Source organism: Pieris brassicae, chromosome 5 (assembly GCF_905147105.1).
Source record: "Pieris brassicae chromosome 5, ilPieBrab1.1, whole genome shotgun sequence".
Lineage (NCBI taxonomy): Eukaryota > Metazoa > Arthropoda > Insecta > Lepidoptera > Pieridae > Pieris > Pieris brassicae.
Window position 1 is genome coordinate 1,554,420 of NC_059669.1, and position 21,404 is coordinate 1,575,823.

At 33.7% G+C, this 21,404-nt stretch overlaps 1 protein-coding gene across 1 annotated transcript in view; it reads right to left on the reverse strand.

Moving 5' to 3' along the window:
• Positions 1 to 6,786: 6,786 nt before the first annotated feature.
• LOC123710355 (mitochondrial cardiolipin hydrolase-like) overlaps positions 6,787 to 21,404 on the reverse strand; it is a 125,296-nt gene continuing 110,678 nt past the window's right edge. The window contains exons 7-8 of the mRNA XM_045662185.1: positions 12,338 to 12,401; positions 6,787 to 7,369 (exon numbers count right to left, since the gene is read on the reverse strand). The gene's annotated coding sequence lies outside the window, so the exon portion shown is untranslated. The remainder of the gene's footprint in view (positions 7,370 to 12,337; positions 12,402 to 21,404) is intronic.

The following is a 21,404-nucleotide window of genomic DNA, read 5'->3' on the forward strand; positions in this document are numbered from 1 at the left end:
ATGACTTTTTGGCCACCCTGTATATGAGATAGAGTGTTCTCTAGTGAGAACAACAGGGTGCAGGAGGCTCACCTCAGGCATGTTGAGTCGAGTATGTTGCCTTTCAAAAATTAATAAGTTCTCTTCTTGAAGGACTCTAAGTGGAATTAGATCTGGAATAATTGGTATATGGTTGCACGTAGTGTATGGCTTGGCTAAAGAATCGCTCTAATATAAAACAAAACACAAAATAACATTGCGTTTGATTATAATTGGTTAACTTCTCTAGACCAATCACAGACAGGCGACGCGAGCTGTCGCATCGTTCCGTTTGACCAATCGTATTCAATAGAAGTGACATCGTTTGCTCTTTGACATAACCCTTATAATTATTTATTTGAACCTTAAACAAAATATATTTTATGTATTAATATTCTTAGTAACTATTTTTAGGGTTGACAAACAACTGATGTATCATACATAGCAACTGATTTTTCTTATAAAGGAAAATCAAAAAAAGAAATGTACAAATTTGTCATTCGGTTGGATTTATACAAAACAAATGAAGTAACTGAAGCAATAAAGTAAATAGCACTTTAAAGTTAGTAAGTTTTACCAAAACAAAGTGTTAAATTCTTTTAACATATTTTCTTTGGTTTAAGTTTGAACAGCATTAACTTGGAACTCGACATATGTTTCATTTCGTAAAACCATTCAAATGCAGTCAAACAATCTCAAAAAATGTATTTCCTATGTAGATCAATAAAGCCTTCATTTATCTGATAGTTACGAATAAAATAAAAAATCTGTTTTAGCAACCAGTACGGTCAGTTGTGTTAAATATAACATAAATTTAAAATAAAATGTTAAATTTGGTTATCGAGTATGAAAATTAGTTCATTTTGGATTTGATCAAGGTATACATATTATTGAAATCATAAGACATAAACACACTCAAAAACCTAACAGTGCAACGGCCGTTCTGCTGATTCGCCTGTGTGCTACTCACATGACCCTGTGGTATGACTTAGTATTAGAAGCAAACGGGCAGGTCCCGTTTGCCCACTGTGCCATAAAAAATATTTAATGATTAACGTTTTTATTTCACATTACAAAAAATGTATTTTAGTTACATGAGAAACTTAATATGTATATACGAACGAGCTACACGTCGCCATCAACCGTCCCAACTTCAGTCTACTAGGCTCATTATGATATGTATCTTTAATGCCCTTTTGAATTAGTAAAACGCGCTAATATTACGAATTTTAGTCGGTAATTGATTAAATAATTGCACACCCTCATACTTAATAGACTTCTTAAAATAATTTTATTCAACAATACTTACTTAATAAACTTGTGTGTATCTTTGTAACGAGAAACTCAACAACTACTCATCGGAATTCAGTATTGAATCACTTAGAATAATTAATCCCTAAATAGTCCCAGTTCATTTCGGGGACATCTGGTCAAATTATATACAGTATATGTTACAAGTTGTGTTTTCTAAAATAGCTAAAATTTTATTTCTAGATAGTGTTTCGGTAAAAATAAAAGCAATGTCTTGTTAAGTCTAGATTAATTTCTAAGAACCTGAATATAGCAAAGTAGTTATAATACCTGAGTGCACATATCAGTATTGTAATTCGACTTTCTCCGCACGATATATTAATCTAGGTCTTACTCATGTATTGGCAACCATTGGTTGTAAGGATTTTTTTTAAATATCCATAATTATTATAAAATTAAAGATTTAATATTATATATATATAATGAATTAATTAATGGCTCATTCAAGATCATTTTTCAATCTAATAGACAAGTAGGTGATCACCGTTTTGTGACACGCCGTCGACTTTTTGGTTCTAGAGAAGCCTCACGATATTTTCCTTCACCGTTCGGGCAAATGTTAAATGCGCACATAGGAGGAAAGCCCATTGATGCACAGCCTGGGATCGCACCTACGACCTTAGAGATGAGAGTTGAAGTCTGAGAGTTTGCTCTTTATCTAATAAGACTCTTTTTTATTGCCTTTTCTCCTCATCTCCGTGGCTGAGTTATCAATCTTCCAAAAACTGGAAGCATTCCCGTTTATCAATAGTGGTTTTACCAATTAGAGTTAGTGGATTTCTCATTATCTACTTATAATATCGTGGTTTAATCCGTCATTATTAAGCAAGCTTGAACTATGCTTAAGTTCGTTATAATTTTATTTCGATATGATAAAAAAATAGTATAAAAATCTCATGTTTAGTTTGAAGTTATTCGTGAATAGCATTTCCAAATTAAATTATAAAATATTTTGGTATATTATATTTCTTACTACAGTCAATAATGTATTTTTTGGTTTGTCACCTCTCCTTATACTGCTCTAGACTTAGCTTAGTCTATTACGAAACAAGCATCGCCCCAGGCTACATCTAACATTTAGAAGATCTCTAGGCTCTGTCATGGTAATGGTCAATTAAGCTTATTGCACTATATCATTATCATTTAAATTTCGCTCCAAATGCATACTAAATGAGTTAATTTATATTAAATCGAAGTTATATTCTGAATTACTCGTGTGAACAAAGCGAAAAAAATTCTTACTTATCTTAAAAATATATTTGTAAGCATCGTAATTCAAGTAGCATTATATATCTGTGTCTCTCGTCAGTCGGTAGCTCATATCTGAACGTCGTGGTTAGCAAGGAAGCGTCTGGTCAATCTGTTTCCACCGGTTTCTGGCCAGCGCCTCTCTTATGATGTATAGTTTTGAGGACGATGAGCCTTTCACATGATCAGTCAGGTTGGTGAACGGCCTTTTGCCTTCTGTGGTACCACAGGATCAGTTTTTTAAAAGTTCTCATCAGTCTCAATAGCCTTTCAAAAATTTAAAATTAAATCATCTTAATATGTAGTTAGCAGTTGTCCCCGCGTGTTTCGGATGAGCGCAAGCTGACAGTTCTGTCAAACGATACTCAGCGACCCCATCAGGCTATGACAGTTGTAGATTATAGTGTTTATGTAAACACGTGTAAAATTATTCATAACAACTAAATCTAATTGCACTTATTTAAATTACTATTTCCTATCTTTAATTAAAACAGCACAAAATATAAGTCCAATACATTGAAATCCAAAGTTTTTGATAAAAGCTCATCAAAATGCTTGGCAATGTAAATAATGCTTAGTTACGTAAAATTATGACTTGACAATTTCTTTTGATTAAACTCCTAAGAGCCTCGAGATCGCTGACAGAAAATCCTTTGATGTATCACGACCCACGATAAGATTAATTTAGGCCTATCATGGTTACAATATCTTTGTAGATAATCGTTTATAAGTAATAACATGCTGGATAATGATCAATTTGATATTTTGAGGTATGAATATCTAGTAATAATGTTTTGGAATGGCTTGCCTTGATTTTCTCCAGGCGCGTTCCATGACAGAGACGTTACCAAAAAATATGTTTTACGGGAAATTAATGATTTTATGCAGTTAATCCCAAATTTATATAAATTTAAATGAAACATTAATTATTCGTCAACAATAGTTTACTCTCTCTATTCACCACATCATACATAATGCTATATTTACAGTATATGTTCTAAAATACATGACAAATAAAAATGTAACAAAAAATATTACACATCTAATTTTAGGTTTTAGAAAACAGCGGATTAGGTATCAGATATGCACTTAACAATGAATGAATGAATGCATTTATTTCAAAAACATGGTTCTCACATGAAATAACTAATCATATGAATTTATATATAATAATTTGAGATTTAATATAATAATAATGAATCTACTCGATCTCCCTGCGTGTTTGCTTGTCTTTCGATATAGGCCTCCTTCAGATGTTTCGACTGTAGTCTGTCCTGTAATCTCCATAGTAGACCTGCTACTTTTTAAATCTTTTTTCTTTTGATTTTTTTATTGCTTAAATTTACCTGTATTATGGTATGGCCTACCTATCGCCATTTTAAGTGTTGCACACTATATTTTATATTTTCTAGTTTCGTCCTATTTTTAATTTTTGTTAGTTTTACTCTGCTTAACGATGCTTTATATTAAATATTACTTATAAGTAATCATAAAAATCAAATATACAGTGTTGACATTTTTATTAACCTTTATAGTAATAATACAAATAATTAAAAATTAAAAGGAAAATTAAACAAATTTGGTCACTGTATACCGTTACCGCTACCGCATTTCATTAAATTTTGTTTAAGATTCTTCATTATTTTTAAATCTACTTACTAACATAATAAAAAATCCAACCCTAACAAAATATCTATACACTTTGATAATAGAGTAATTAGACGAAGTATCGTTTATTAACAATAAAGAAATTCTGTTGAATTTGCGTTCAAAAATATCTTCGAAATATCAGAATTCCTAAAAAACATGACACATTAATTATATAGTAACACTAAATTGTATAAGGAAATTTCACAATGTGAAAGTTATCACGACAAGTCTGTATTCAGTGCACTTTCGATCGTATTCATGGACGTAACATGTAACACATACATTGATTACCTATATGTATATCCATCATATCTCGGGAGGAGTTGTTCGGACTAATACCGGCAGCTGAGTTTCATTATCGGACGTCAAGGCAGAATACAAATACCATCCGTATCACCATGACGTCCGTCGTTCTACAACTGAGCGTTTCTTAAGGCATTTTCATTATCACTATGTGGAACCAGCTGCCCACTGAAGTATTTCAGAACCAATTCAATTTAGGATCCTTCAAGAAAAGAGCGTACCAATTCTTAAAAGGCAAGCTACAGTCTTCTGGCAATGAGTGTTCGTGGGCGGCGGTATCACCTAACATCAGGTGAGCCTCCTGCCCGATTGCTTCTAGTAACATATTAAAAAAATCTGAATTTACAAATTAACTTAACCAACTCCCTGAACGCAGAAGTAATTCCCCGGCTAAACTATAATTAATTGGACACGACACAGGCGACATCCAATGTTAAAAAAGTAGACATAAATTATGTTGAATTGTTACAAAGGCAAAAATGTTTTAGAAATCCAATAGGAATTAAATAAAAATATTCTAAATCCTGGGTGTGCCCGACTGGATTTCCTGTGTGCAGATAACACGCCCTGATATGGTAAAAATGGTCAGTCATAAGACAAGAAATCGATTAAGTTGACACGTAAGACTAATCACCTACTTGCTTATTAAGATATCGAATGATCAATAATATAAAACGTCAAACCTGTGCAATCGTGGAACCGTATTATATTTAAAATTGTAACAGCAAACGAACTGAAATACGCAAAATATTGGCATTTATTTCATTACTGAAAAGAAAACATCAGAACAAACACCGCACTCCTACGTGTAGCCTTCCAGATGAAATATGTTTGTTCTAGCAACTAATATAGGTAAAGTGTTATTCACAATGAGAGAGCTTTTCATCGGCGTGCTTTTCTTCAATAACTAAAAATTAACATAAAATGTGTGTGATGATTTTAAAGGCGACAACGTACAACAATATTATTGACTTTGAATCATATTTTTACCGGGTCGTTATATCCGCACCAACCTGTGTACATTTTTCATAAAATCATTTTTTAATCGCCAAGTTTTTTGTTTTACAGATTGGTTGATGCACTACTAAAATTAATACGTTTAAATGAAATTTACTATGCCTATTATGAATATCCAACAATGCCTACTTTGATAGTAGGCATTGCTTGTCTTTTAGTAAACTATTATACTTAGAAGATATACTTTTTATTTCATAGTTTAAATCTTATTTCATATGAACTATCTGAATGGAGCCTAAACCAGCTGGCACGGTAAACGTGACCTACTTACAACGGACTAGAAAGAAAATTCTTTATTGCCTTTAAAGCTTGAACTACAAATATTGACGTTTCCTTTGTACAGTTATTTACATATACGTCATTATATAAATCTCTAGATGTAATATATCGACACATATATCGGTTCATATGAAGTCCAAGGTTAATATTTGAAGAAACTCTACCAGCTATTTCGTATATATGAACATTAAACGCAAAATTAATCACGTGAATCAAGCCGGTCGGCGGGTCTCGTATGTATGAACAAAACAACTATATGTTGTCCTAACATGGCAGATAATAAACTTGCCAAGCCACGGTGGCGAGCTGGAAGGTCCTTATACTCACTGTACAGGAGTAGTTAGAAGCCCTTTACGTAACCTAACCATATTTCTCATAAAAATACTGGTTGTAAAATGTATATTATAGAATGACGTCACGTAGGAAACACGATGAATACTTTGGATAACCCGGGGTTGAACTTTTCTGTAGGTATCATGAGAATCTTATTCCTAAACTTAATAAATGGTACAACGATTCGAACCACTAATTCCTGATATAATTACGTTTAACGTAACAAACTTCTGTTTGGCAGAATCCTAATCTTCGCTTTTGTCCTAATGACATTGGATTAATTGAAAAATTACTGCTCGACCTATAGCCGTCTGAGAACAAATCAATGTTTCATCAAGGCATTATATTGAATTAATTCAAGTGATTTTTAAATATTAACCCAAATAGTCATATTATCTAGTTCTCTGATATTTTATGCTACGTAATAAAAGTGCTTATTTTTTTAAAACTACTATATTTCTTATATATATACTTGCTAAGATAACAACTGCTATTTTTCACTATACCACTGTTATCTCAGGATATTGTTCTTATTCAAAATTCTATCAGAATTAAAAACTTATACTATTTATTATTTCCAAGACTCTAGTAAGCTAAACTAAATCTAGTAATAAAAAAAAACAAAAAAACTTGAAAATCATTTATTGAATACTAAAAACACCAAATAATTACAATAAAAATAATAAGATTACATAATCAGAATTTTTCCTTAAAAAAATTAGAATGCATCTTATATTGCCATGCATCGACGAAAACTCGAATTTAGGCTTACATTCACCTAAAATCAAGTTTTGTACTCAACGCATCGACAATGTATACAATAATTGTTGAAGTAATTATAATTTAAAAATAACATGTCAGTGTACAGGTCCCGCACACATAAAAAAACTGTCATGCATGGTAACAATATAAAAAAGTCATGCTTTAGAATGTTAATCTTGTTAGTCAATATTCAAAAATGCGTGAACCTCCGATGGTGATAACGTAAAATGTTAAAAAGTTCGACGATATATGACTAGAGTCATTTTCGCTATTACCATACGGAGATCGTCAATATTTCTACATAACAATAGAAATCACAGCGAATATCAATCAAAGTGAGTCAGATGATAACATATTCGGTGGTTGGTGATTGATATTAACCGTGACTGCAATGGTGGAAAGTGGACGATGGACTGGAGTGGATTCTGCATTGGATGTCGCTTAGTATCTGAAACAAAGAGAACATATTAACTAATAGATCAGAAAATCTAATAGCCAGGTGACGACAGATATCTCAGAAAACGTCTTATTACATTAATTACATAAATTATAATTAATTTAAAAAATTAAATGTATGGTAGCTAATCATACCATTTCCCACACTAGGGACATCCCTGTATATGGGTGTCCAGATAGTATTACATGTTACATAATTAAGGTACTTTTAATTATATCGATATTTCAGGACGAGTCCTGGTCAATTCGTGCAGCGGAAACATAAAGAGGCATTCAAGATGTGGTGTTGGAAGAGAATATTGCGAATACCATGGACTGCAAAAAGAACCCATAAGTCCATTCTCAACCAACTAAAGATCACAAGTCAACATCATTTACAAACGGATGCTAGCAAACTTTCGTCACATTGTCAGGAGAGAACCAAATAGTCTAGAAAATCTGGTAATGGTAGGGAGAAGTCAAAGTCGATCGCCAATCCGTTGGTCTGAACAAATTAAGACAATTATGAGTGTCAATATCCCTAAAGCACTGAGACAAAGTGAAGATAGAGTGGTGTGGAGGCAGTCGACGTATCCGGTTAGCGATTATCAAGACAGACAGGCAGGAAAGAAGAAGAAGCTATCCTCAAGAAAATCACGAAGTATAAAAAGGGATTCATATCAATGCCTTACAGAAGTATTGCATTGTTGATTTTGCCTTACAGAAGTATTGCATTGTTGATTTTGCCTTACAGAAGTATTGCATTGTTGATTTTGCTTTACAGAAGTATTGCATTGTTGATTTTGCCTTACAGAAGTATTGCATTGTTGATTTTGCCTTACAGAAGTATTGCATTGTTGATTTTGCCTTACAGAAGTATTGCATTGTTGATTTTGCCTTACAGAAGTATTGCATTGTTGATTTTGCCTTACAGAAGTATTGCATTGTTGATTTTGCCTTACAGAAGTATTGCATTGTTGATTAAGTGAAAATCTCTATACAACATTTTGGTTCAACGGTTACTTTACGTCCCTTTAAGTTGATAATTGAAAGCCATACATTGAATGGATCGTGGGTACTTCAAATTGCAATCAATGCAGTGACAAGGCTAAAAGTTGGGATCAATTGTTGTGCACTATACTTATCTAATGGTTCAAATACTCAAAATGCATTTATGTCATACCGTAGAAAATTCGGAGTCAAGGGTGGCGAAAGATTAATATTATAGCAATGACTTTGCTAAATCACCAAGTTTGCCTAAATTGAACTTTGAAGCGAAATAACATGGTGGCTCGGAAGAGAAAAAGAACCCTTTCATGACCCGAAACCAATATTTGTCTTATGATCGAACACAAAAACTGTTTTTAAAATTACAATAATAAATAATAGCTAAACTTTATGTCGTCACTGTAGAATGATTACCTCGTATGTCAAAAAAATCTTTATTTTGTATTCTTAGACTCTCATCATATCATTTAACTGGTATAATGAAGTAAGGAATTATTTATGTTATTAATAATAATATCCTTTTTACCATCCAAAACTATGAACAAAAGCACAATAATATTTTAAAGAACATTGACGAAATGAAACATTTTTTTCGTTTCCCGTAATGTTTGGTTCTCTGGACATACAAGGTTATCATTCTACATCGACGATGTTTTTTTTGCCCTTGACACGCCGTACAAGCTTTTCTAACTATATATCTAAAGAAAGAAATGTCTCATATACATTATTTATTTTGATTAAGCTACTTGGCCAACACTGCTCTCACTTAACAATGCTTTGACTAAATGTAGACAAAATAATAGATCGAAAAGCAATTTTTTTTTCAAATTGCGTCGACTTTCTAAATATAACATAAAACCAACCTGTACGCAACTTGTGTGTAATAAAACCATAGATCTCCCGTATTTCACACAGTATGAATTCCAAACTCACGCGCAGCGGCGTAGAATTCTTCAAAACTATTTACGTCATGGTAACAGCGGTCGCCTACTTATCAAATGGTTGTATTTATCAATCAGTTTCATCATGCCCTCAATTGCGCCCACGCCCCGAGATATCAGGCAATTTACCGCGATTCCTAATCCTAAAGATACAACCAATCTTATCAATTAAATAAATGTAAGGAAGCCAGTGTATTAAGGCACCCGATGGTGGTGATTTACTTCGAAGGGCTCGGTCTTATTAGTTTGGTTTCTATGTTCTGAGCTCTGCCAAGAATGTCCCTTTAAGCATTTATTATGTCTGGGCTATTCGCGTCTGACCTTAGTTAATAGAATTTTAAATTCCATTGCTTAGTAAATGGCTACTGTAGAATTGAAGTCGAATTCCGTTTGTTTAATTACTATGACGTATAATTCAAAATGTTTTGTATCATCTTAACGTATACATGCGTATTAATTAAAACGTAAAATTAATAAATTGTATACTCTACAAAAGCTCGCGAAAGAAACCTTTTCACGCTGTAGACGACTATAGCTTAGTGTTGTATACAGTTAATTTAAGTGATAAGAAAGCCTGACAAATATGTATGGCTTACAATTGCAATAAAGATTAATTTTCTATTAGAAGTCGAGCCGGTCATTGGGACCGGTGGTATTGCCTTTCCTATAGTACTGTGCCTTATCTAGAGCAACTTTCAAAATTCATTATTCTCTTAGTATCTCTAAGCTTTTATTTATTTCGCTCCACATGTGAAGATATTTTTTCATAGGATATTCTTCTTTTTGAATAAAGAACTGGACAGACGTTTGGCCATAATCCCACCTGATGTTTAGATGTGGCCTATTGGAGAACACGCCTGGCAAAGACTACCAATCCTTTGCTGAGCGCTATACATATTTCTACTTGAGCTATAAGCACTTGTACGTAGGGTGAATGCAAACACCGTTGAGAAACCGGCACATCATCGATCTAAAGGTTCGGAAATCTAAAAATTAAAGAGTCATGCACCGATACCCGAACCTAGTTCTTCAGCAAACTAACTTTTAGAAGAAAATTAATATAGATGAAAATTAAAATAGATGAAAATTAAGATAGAAGAAAATTAAAACTAACTGAATATTACAAAGTTTTGTTGCTGTTTCTGTTTGTTGTAATGTTTCGTTTCGATTTTTCTATTAATTGTATTTAACTCTAGTTTATAAAAAAAACATATGTGTACTGTGGTGTACCTTTCAGGCACCAATCCCTTTAATGGTATTCTGGTGTTCAGTGCTTTTCGTTTATTTATAATATATTAAGCAAAAAAATATAAGAAAGTTCTAACGCCACTAAATTATTATTATTTTAGTGGTGTTTACGAGAACATTTGTATTGAGAAATGTAAAACCTTGGTTCGTACAAATGTATTGAAAAACAATTAAATATTCAAATAAGCTATTTACACCGCTCCAATTACAAAAAAAAACGCTTTATCATATTTTTATAATTACGAACAATGGTTTCGCTGAAAAAATCGATTTACATAGCTTTCACAATTATAATTGACGTCATTGTGAAACAGTTCCCTAATTGATCTATAGAATTGGTGACACAGTGACACAATTATTCGTATCAACTTTTTTTTACAGCTGAACAAATTTTTGGCATGACGCAATATTAAGCCGAGTGTATATTGTAAAAAAACGATGCCTTTCAAAAAATATATTGTAAAGAACGATTCCGAGAGCAGTGTTGGCCTAGTGACGCACATCCCTAAGGTAGTAAGTTCGATTCTCGGCTGTGCACCAAAGGACTTACTGTCTATATGCACATTTAAAATTCGCTGGAACGGTGAAGGAAAACATCTTGAGGTTACCGGCTTGCCTTGGACACAAAAAGTCTACGGCGAGTAGCGAGTACGGCTAGCTGATCACCTACTTGCCTATTAGATTGACAAATGATTATCATTGATACAGGAATCTGAGCCCCAGACCTAAATGAAGCGCCATTGATTTATTTCAACCGTAAATTCAAAACTCAATAAACTATTATATCTCTCATATTGAAATTGTCTTATAACACTAGTTTTCTAATTGCAATTTTCGTAATAGAACGAAAGTTTGGGATAATCAAGTGGTTGCCACCCACAGACAAAAACAAAGCCATTTAGCTTAATCAAAATAATATATAACCTTTAGATACATAATTAGAAGAGCTTGAACGGCGTGCGAAGGGCAACAAAAACATATAGCTGTCGAATATATATAGTAGACGCGGCTAAAAAAAATACAAATTTAGATACCATCCGGAGGAGCCGACAAGTCCTTTTCTTATATACGTAACATAAAATTACATAAAGAAAAATACTAAATTAACCTTTGTAATCTAACCCTAAGACACGTGTCATTGACATCTGCAACGTGACCGCAACGTGCCTTTCCATATGTCCTACACATTTCGAGACGAAGAAAAATACGTCATAGTTTTGTATACTACCACACAATGCATGCACGGGTGTGAAAACGGTTTAAAAAAAAATGTCATTGTAATTTAAGTTTGCTATGGAAGAGCTGAAAATACCGACACATAAAAGGTTTACAAAATCTTGCATATTATAATTAATAAGGACATATTAATTTTTTGTTATATATTTATGAACGAAACGACGGCGCACAACGATAATCCACAAAATTCTAAAGCGGCACACATCAGGGCGAAAATGAAGATCACCGACACGCCTAACAGCTGAAGAAGTAATCGGCGGGCCATATTGCAAGGTGCACAGCCGAAGACACCTGCTGAAGGGAACCTCCAGGAAAAAGAAACGTGGGACCACAAAAGCGATGGGCCGACGACTTATTAAAGGTTTCCGGGGAGAAATGGATGAAGGAGCTAACAACATATCTAACTGGAAAGTTCAAGAAGAAGCTTTTACTCAAAAGGGGTTCATACTGCAGAACAATAACAAAACTAACACCCATTTGATTTAGAACTTTTAACAGTATGGTGTTAAAGTGGTTTTCATATTATATTAGATACAAAGAATCCTCACCATTGCTGAAAGTGGTGGGATGCTGGTGGCACTGCAGCAGGCGCGAAATGTAAGATGATATTATCTGAAATAAAAGAAATTAAGTGTTAATACATGTTACAGTGTAGAAATTATGAATTATTATTATTATACAGGTGACTGGGGCTATGTACAGTTATTATATAAAAAACACTGCCGCTCAATCCTCATATTTCTGTTTCATGATCATTTGTTTTTTCTAATCACGTTGAGGTACCCGGCATGATTAAGACCTAAACATTCAGCTTGCCTACTTTTCTATTACAACACGGACCCTTTAGTTATTATAAAAAGCATATATATTATTGACATAATGTATGTTATGGCCTTGCCGATATAGCTTGATTGTAGTTTTGCACAGATATATAATCAAATTTTATATTCACACCAAACAAATCAGCTTTCAAAATGTACAGTTAGTTTTTTTTAAATACGCTGAAAATTACTGAGATGTATTTCATATCAACTTAATTTTAATGAGTTACACCAAAACTTTTTTCGAGTTCATAAGCCGCCTAATAATTTTCTATATATATATAATTTAAACTTGGGAATATGATTTCTAATTACGCATTAAAAATGAGCGATTGAAAAGCAATTTCAAATGCAAAACTAAGACGCTCTAAAAATGCAATTCCTGTCTACATTCAAAGCTTAGCAAACATCGGCTGTCTGGGGCTGGGAAGATATTTAGAATCGCTGGAGAAAATCGATAAAATCCGCACACATAGTGCCATCCATTCAGACATTGCACACAGGCGCATGCACTGCATTGCATCATACTCATTCAGTTACTACGGTACTACGATAGTACGACGGAGTACTATAAATGGCTGCATTTTGCGACCTATATACAATACGTCATCCATTGAAGAGTCAACTGTAACACGTAGCGTTAAGCGTTATATCAGCGCAGCAATGATAGAGTAACGTGATTTAATTTCAATGCAGTAGTGTTTCAGTGGGTTTTAGCGCTGTCTCCGGTCTGCAGCGACAGACAGCTCTATTTATAGAGATAAAATGGCGATTATGTTTAATGCAGTCACGTTATCGATTGAGATGCATTAGGCTGCTATGTTGCTAACATTTCACAGCTTAGTAGGAAATAGGTCATCGAAGGTACAGAATTGGAACAATTTTATTTATAAATTTAGTGCTTTAGGTCATTTTTTATATTGTTTACGAGTTAGAGATTTAATTGAGATTAGATGCATTTACACATTTTTTTTATATATAGCGTGTAAAAACGAGCCAACAGGGCGCCCAGGAAGGGCATCGCAGCACATACACACGCATTTTTAGCGGGTGCGTTGCCTGCCTTTGAGGCATATACTCTTTCTTTAAACAATTGAAGGTCGTATCTCTCAGGGCAGATCCCATCGGGAGTCGATTCCCCAGTTCGCTAGACAAATGAATGTGTCTTGCTAAGCGGGCCGTGGAAGACTTCCATCAAGGTGATTCAGATGAAACTTTTAATTTATATTAACAAACCAATGTTCTAGCACTTATGAACACGAATTATAAAATGTCAAGCCCTCTCAAAAGTGCGCGAATGGCTTGCTAGATAATTTCTTTATTTATCTTCATAAAAGAGTATATGCTATATAGTATATAAAAAGAATACGGCTGAGTATGAAGTCCAAACAAAGTAATCAATATAGGATAACTGTATATTTTCCAAATAAATTTTATGTCACCATGAAACCAGAATAAAACAGAACGTCAATTTTATGTCGATACATTAAAATGACGGTTTTCATTTGGATAAGTGTCTTCATTATTCGTTAACAAAATAAATACGATCGAAAGGGTCTGAGGGTAGGATTCAGAACTATCAAAATATCTCGTCACTAAATGCGACCATGACCGTACATTAAAAATGTCTAGATCTAAATTTTTTTATGTTACAGTAGCCAAACGGACAGGAGGCTTAACCGATGCTAACACGAGCATTTACATTAGACTCGCGAGTGCGTTGCTGTCCTTTTAAGAATTGGTACGCTCTTTTCTTGAAGGAACCTAAGTCGAATTTGTCCGGAAGTCCTTCAGTGGGCAGCTGTTTCCGTATAGTGGTCGTGCGCGGCAGGAACGACGGACATCGATGTGATACGGATGGTATTTTGTGTTCTGCCTTGACGTCCTATAATTGAATTCAGCTGCAGATATTAGTCCGAACACTCTGAACAATCTCTATGGTAAATGCGGTAGAAGATGCAGAGAGACCCCACATCTCTCTGATCAAGCCGTACGGAAAGTAACTGATTGTTAACGATTCGAATCGCTCTTCGTTGAATACGGTAAAATTCTAAAATCTATATCTCCCTAACAGTCGTACTCAGGGACATTCATTAATTTATCAAATTTTTAATACTTTATCGCAAGTAGCACCTTTAGCTTCTGACTTATGGTGAACTTACTAACCTAAATATAAATGAAACTACTCTGAGAACCTCCGTTAAGTCAAATTTAACACTAGAACCAATGTCGCCACTTTGAGTTCCCACATTTCATATCTAACTTTAATAGATAAGACAATTATTTACCCAAGGCTACAAACGAAACGACAATATTCAAGTCAAAATTTTATCTCTGTCTAAATAACAACATAGGAACCCGTGAGTTTTGCATTTTTTTTTAATAATATTGTTTATTACTTTAACATTAACATTTAACCATAACTATGTATGCTACAAGATATTTCCTAGCCGCGATGGAGGGCTGCTGACCTGTTACCACAGGGCTTCTGTAGTCCTATTATAGGCTCCACTCTCTGACTGACGTACAATACGCTTTATTATGTAAACTTGTAAAGAGGATAATAAATACAAATTTGAAATAAAATGTGGACAAAGATGAAATAAGTTTCACAAAAATTCTGTACGCTTACGAATATTTAATTTTATTGCCGGGGCTGTACACACTTCATATTTTATAGGAAAAAAACCTTAACCAGTTACTAACCGAGGTTCTAATAGGCCTTGAAGATTTCACGAGTCATCGGATGTCAACCACGCCCTAAATACAGTATTACGACACGACAGGGGCGCCATGATAACGAGATAACTGTTATCATACAGCTAACCGCTTATCAATGAACCCGTTAATTAAAGAAAACCTTTTCTAATAATTTATATCAAAACTCGCAGATTTTTTAATCTATAAGTAAAATTAAAGTTTATTAAGAGACATTTTATAATAAAAATAATTATTGAACATGAATCAAATTCTATTTAAATATGAAGCTGTGATCAAACGGTTGCATGAAACTATAGTTCCGCAAGCTTTCGTTTGAGATTTTTATATAACCCAAAAATGCAACACGATACGATCTGATTTCTCTTACACGCTTCATTACGATTTTATTTTCAATGACGCCAGAATCCTCGTAATACAGACATGGTGACCAGCCGTCTTGCCTCACCTATATTAAAATCTAAGATAGCCTTAAGACTTAATTAGTATATAAATAAAAATCTAAATGCAGAGCCCAATTCTGGCTGCTTTGTTATATTTAAAAACATTTTGTGTCCTTCTGCAAGGTGACTTTAATTAATACATAAGTGAATTTTATTTGTTTTTTCAGATGTTTATAGTTCCTTTATTACAAAATATATCTTTGATAATTGTTTAATAATAAAATGTTACATAATAAACTGTAAACCAAAATGTAATAAATTAATAAACATCTAATGACAAACAACTTAAGCAATTTCTTATTGACACGGGAAGGAAGTAGCGTTTAAGACACAGGCTAGGCCTAGGTTAAACGCTAGTGCTCATAGAAGTATATTATGTATAAGGTTAACCAAAATGAATATTGTATCTCAACGTTTCGTTGCCTATTGTATGTTTACAACCTTTAGAATGTAAGTACAAAATGTAATGTTTTTATGAGTCAAATAAAGTACATTTTTTTAAACCTTTACTTTAAAGCATGTGACAGGTCGTAGTATAAATTTGACATAGAACTATATTTTATCATATTCCTGCAATGGGTTAGCAAATCTACAATGGACTGGCGTAATTGAATGTTAGTATTACAACTCTGCCCTCAATGTTTCATATCAAAAATCATTTCGTTTAATGTTGTAATGATGGTTTCAATGAATCACTAGAAAACTGCCCTATAAATTTAAATTTGTAAACAGTCTAATTCAATAAAGACACCGGTGGATAAGTTCAATAACATTGTTTCCTACTTGACATCGATATAACCGGTTCTAGCTTGGGTTAGACAGCTGTCATTAACGTCACGTGTCAAAAAATAGTGTTAGTTACTGTGCCACTGAACACGTGTGATTTGATTATTATCTGTTAGATATGACGTAGATTAAGAAGTACTCTAAGAACTACACTACGAAGGGGGCCACTGAAAGCTCTTTTTATCTTTTAGGTGCTGTAAAAGTCAGTTATCCTAAATAATAATTATTTCGCCTTGATAGATCAGCTATAAAAAAATAAATGTTTGGGGTTTTGCCTTGCCTTAAAACAATTAAACAAAATAATAAACCACTCGTTAAAATAACATGCTACCTATCTACCGCAAGCAGAATCCTATCTCACGCGATCCAATACAGCCTTCATTATAGAAAAAACCCCCACCTTATTAAGATCTCTATATGAAAGTGACATTCCGTATACAATGCGATCGTTAAATTCAATTCTCGGTAGCGCATTTAAAATCGCAAGCGCCAGGTTCCTGTTATGACAGATATTAACATAAAACCTGCGATTACGCAGTTAGGGGCTCTTTAAATTTGCACGCTTTAACTGTATCAAAGACTAAATAGATTCATTTATATAGGGTTAGGGGTTTCTAAGCTTTAAAGTATATCATTTTATATGAAAGTATACGTACCCAAACATACACATACACAATTTTTTAACTGAGAGTGTTAATAAATGTGGTCGAATTCCCAAAAATCTATTATCTATACTAATAGTATAGGAACTATTAAAGCAGTGTTAGTAAATACGAGTAAATCTTAGACTCTAATTCGCATCCACAATTCTCTCGATAATATTTTAAGTAGAGTTAACAAATGTGAAATACCAAAAAAAATCAAAAATTTGATGGACTACGATAACACGTAAATAGCCCCAGTTGCAGTTACGCAGTGTAATCGGTATAATTTGCAGTGGAGGACACGATTACAGTGTACGTATCATAGAATCATTCACTGTCATCAAACATGATAATGACGTTGACACAAATCGCCGTGGACGGAACGTTTTAACATTTTATTATACAATGTAGTCTCATAGAATGTTTCTGAATTAAATTATGGACGAAGGTGTGAGAAACATGTCGATTAAACGTTATTTATTTATAAGTCTAGTCAAGTAATATAAAGTTGAAAATGTAGTATGTTTGATTTTGTATTTAGCGCGAAATGCTTGAAAGCTGTATGACATCATGCAAGAAAATATATCACAAAAAATTTATACACATACGCATCAATTATTTTAGATCATAAAAATTTCAAAAAAGCAAGGAAAACATTAAACACAAGCAGACTATAAAATATCAAGGGAAGAGACTGGCTGGTAGATATTGAGCAAAATTCAATGCCAACATTTAGTAATAAATTGGCACATGTAGAAGAAGAAACAAAAACTAAAACTAAATAGAAACTTAAACCTCCTTGAGAGCGTAATACACAAAAAAAAAATTATATGTAATTGGAGGCAAACGGGCAGGAGGCTCACCTGTTAAATGATACCGCCGCCCATGGACAGTAACATTGCCAGAAGGCAGCAAGTGTTTGAAGAAAAATATATCAGCATCTTCATGAATGTGAAGCAATTAACTTGTAAGTATCAAAAGTGGCAGATAAGCGAGCCGTATAGCCGTACGTATAGAACATTTAGTTCTCTATTAGTACTTGTTGTTACGATATATCAAAATTACATTGCGGAATTGATTTGAAATTTCACTTATTATTTAAAAGTAAACAGGATTGTTTAATGCAGAGCACATTGAAAAGTCCAGTTAGCAAATTGTTCACAATTTAGTTTACATCCGTATTTGGGAAATGAAAGTTTTGTTTATTGCTCTTTTAAGTGGTTTATTTCTGTCCACAGTAGAGTAGCGCCTTACACGTTAAGACCATCAACCCCTAAGTATGAAGGTGCTGTTCGAACAAAGTTTACCCCAGTATCACACGTTTCCGCTGCGGAGATTCCCGCTCTGGCAACAGTCAGTATTCAATGGTGGATGCCCAGGCTGCAATATGTTTCCATCTCGGGGCAAAAGGACGTATTTACTGTTGCCAACCTCTTCCACGCTCATAGTGGACTTTACTTAATAGGAGGAGGCTCAATTTTAACCTATCAACGTGGTTCACTTTCACCTAGAAATTGAGAAGCCGACCTTTTTCTTCCTCACAGAGACTTTCATTGATACATGGCTTGTAACATTGCCGTACGGTGATGGACAATGATCAATTAAGAATAGAAGCCAAGCAAAATATCGACCTTAATATAGATTAATATTTTCATTTGCAAACTAGTGAACTGTGGAATCATCTCCCGGTGTGACTTCCCTCTTCCTATATCCTACACAGGGTACAAACTGGGACACTCCTCCGTGTCCTTTCTGTTGATTTTTGTTAAATAATTTTAATTCGTTAAACCATATAAATAATGTGGAATAAATGTTTGTAACTTGAAAGCAAACGTCGAAGTTATATAACTATAAATTTGATTTTTAAAATTGTCGGTTTTTAAATGGCTGTAATTTATGTGGTTTTATTTCAAGTTTCAAATCGTCGAGCGGCCTAGAAGCGAGTCTTGGCGTTATGAAATAGATCCTAAACATACTAATGAGACCGTTAGTTTCATGGTAAACATGCTGTCATACCATTGAGAGCACGATCTGTCACCTCAATATCAAAATTTAAGACATCGTTTTGTTTTACACATAACATGTGACCTGTCTTATAACATTCCAAACTGGCAAATATTTGTTAATTTTTTTACAACGATATGTTTTTAAACTATCAAATTTTAATATCAAGAAAAGTATATATATTTGGTTAAAATTACAGTAAAAATCTCTCGAACAAAAAAGTTGTCCCAACTCCGCTTAATCTATATTGCTGTCACCAGCGACAGTCATTAGATCATAGCAATTGTTTCATTTTCATGGTGAAGTAAAATGTAAAAGTAAAACTATGTAAATCCATACTAATCAATGTCTTCAGATGTTTACTTCCATTGCAATTTACTTCAGATTAACAAATTTCATTTTTTTATAGTATAGGGAAGGCAAACGAGGCTAAGTGACGTCAGCCCATACAGCTGTTTGATATACACTTTCTTTACCCAATTGGAGGTTGTATATCCCAGGGAAGTCACACCGGGAGATGATTCCACAGTTCACTAGTTCGCAAATGAAATTATTAATCTATATTAATGTCGATATTTTGCTTGGTTTCTATTAATAATTAAGCATTGTCCATCACCGTACGGCAATGTTACCACGTATCAATCAAAGACAAGATTACAATACATTTTATTAAACCTAATCTGATAAAGAGTCTGTTAATTATCAAATATATGTTTCGTAATAAAAATGGTACAGGTTGTGAGCTTTGCAACAAGACCTACACCCTCCCGGTACGATCCCAAGTTTCTTGGTCCTCTGATCGATGAGGTTTTTTGAATTGGACACTTCCCATCATTCATATCACATACACTATTCCTACTACCTGGCAATGATTCCCAGGAAATGAGAATTATTAGCATCCCCTAGATCGAATTATATAAAACCTCAATCTTATTAGGTCTATAATCTCGCGGCTTGCCGCGTCCTGTGGACTTCAATATCTTGTTATATTAAGTTTACCGCCCATTGGTGATGTTATAACATAACATTGGTCGTATGTACCTACAAGCACGACAACTATTGTGCCTTCGGGAATCAGAGCAATAAACAAAAATTTTACTTAAAACCGTGTGCTAAACTGATACGTTTAACGGTGCTTGATGCTTTCGTATAAAAAACTATAATTTATTCATACGACTAAGTTCCATTGAGCAGTGTTGGCCTAGTGGCTTAAGCGTGCGACTCTCATTCCTGAGGTCGTAGGTTCTGTGCACCAATGGACTTTCTTTCTATGTGCGCATTTAACATTGGCTCGAACGCTGAAGGAAAACATCATGTGGAAACCGACTCGACTTAGACCCAAAAAGTCGATGGCGTGTATCAAACAAAGGAGGCTGATTACCTACTTTAGATTGACACTTGACCATGATTCAGACACAGAAATCTGAGGCACTGACCTAAAAAGGTTGGAGCTTTACTGATTTATTTACTTTTTAAGTTCGATTGAAAAAAAGGCAAATGTTATCGGAGGATTATTACAATTTTAAAATCTCCATTCAAATGATTGTAATATTTAAATTTAATCCTCTGTGTAAAAATGCTTTAATTACACAACTGACTTAAGGCTTACTTGTCATCCTCCATCACATGTTAAAGTAACAAAAAATCACTGATTATGCTACAAAACGTTCAACCCTCTAACAAATCTATCGGATATCCGGTTCAAAATCTCACGCCCACAACATAACAGTATTGACAGTATCCCACGTGCATCAGAACTAATGTTATCTTATACAATTGTAATCCTTAGAAAAAGACCTTTACCTGCGTTTGCACAACTCTGTCTTCTTATTTGGCTAAACACTGTATTACTTACTAATAATTTTAAAGGCTAAAAAACGGAAAATGCAGGTTTGTGGATCACGAAATTATTTCACATTATCCGTAAGTACAGTTAAAAGATTTAGTGGACAAGGAAAATTATTGATTTATTAGTAATCAATAATTTTAATCTTAACATCAGCAGAATTTTTGAGCCACTTCAAATTACTCAAAGATGGAAGGAACCAATTCCAGTTCTGTATGTTCATCTAAGCACAACTCCGAGCCATTATAATATATAATATTCAGCAATAACTACTTAAATTAAAATAACAATCGTTACATTCGAAAAACACATTTGAAGACGCAATTTTGTCAAGATACAATTTATACTAATTA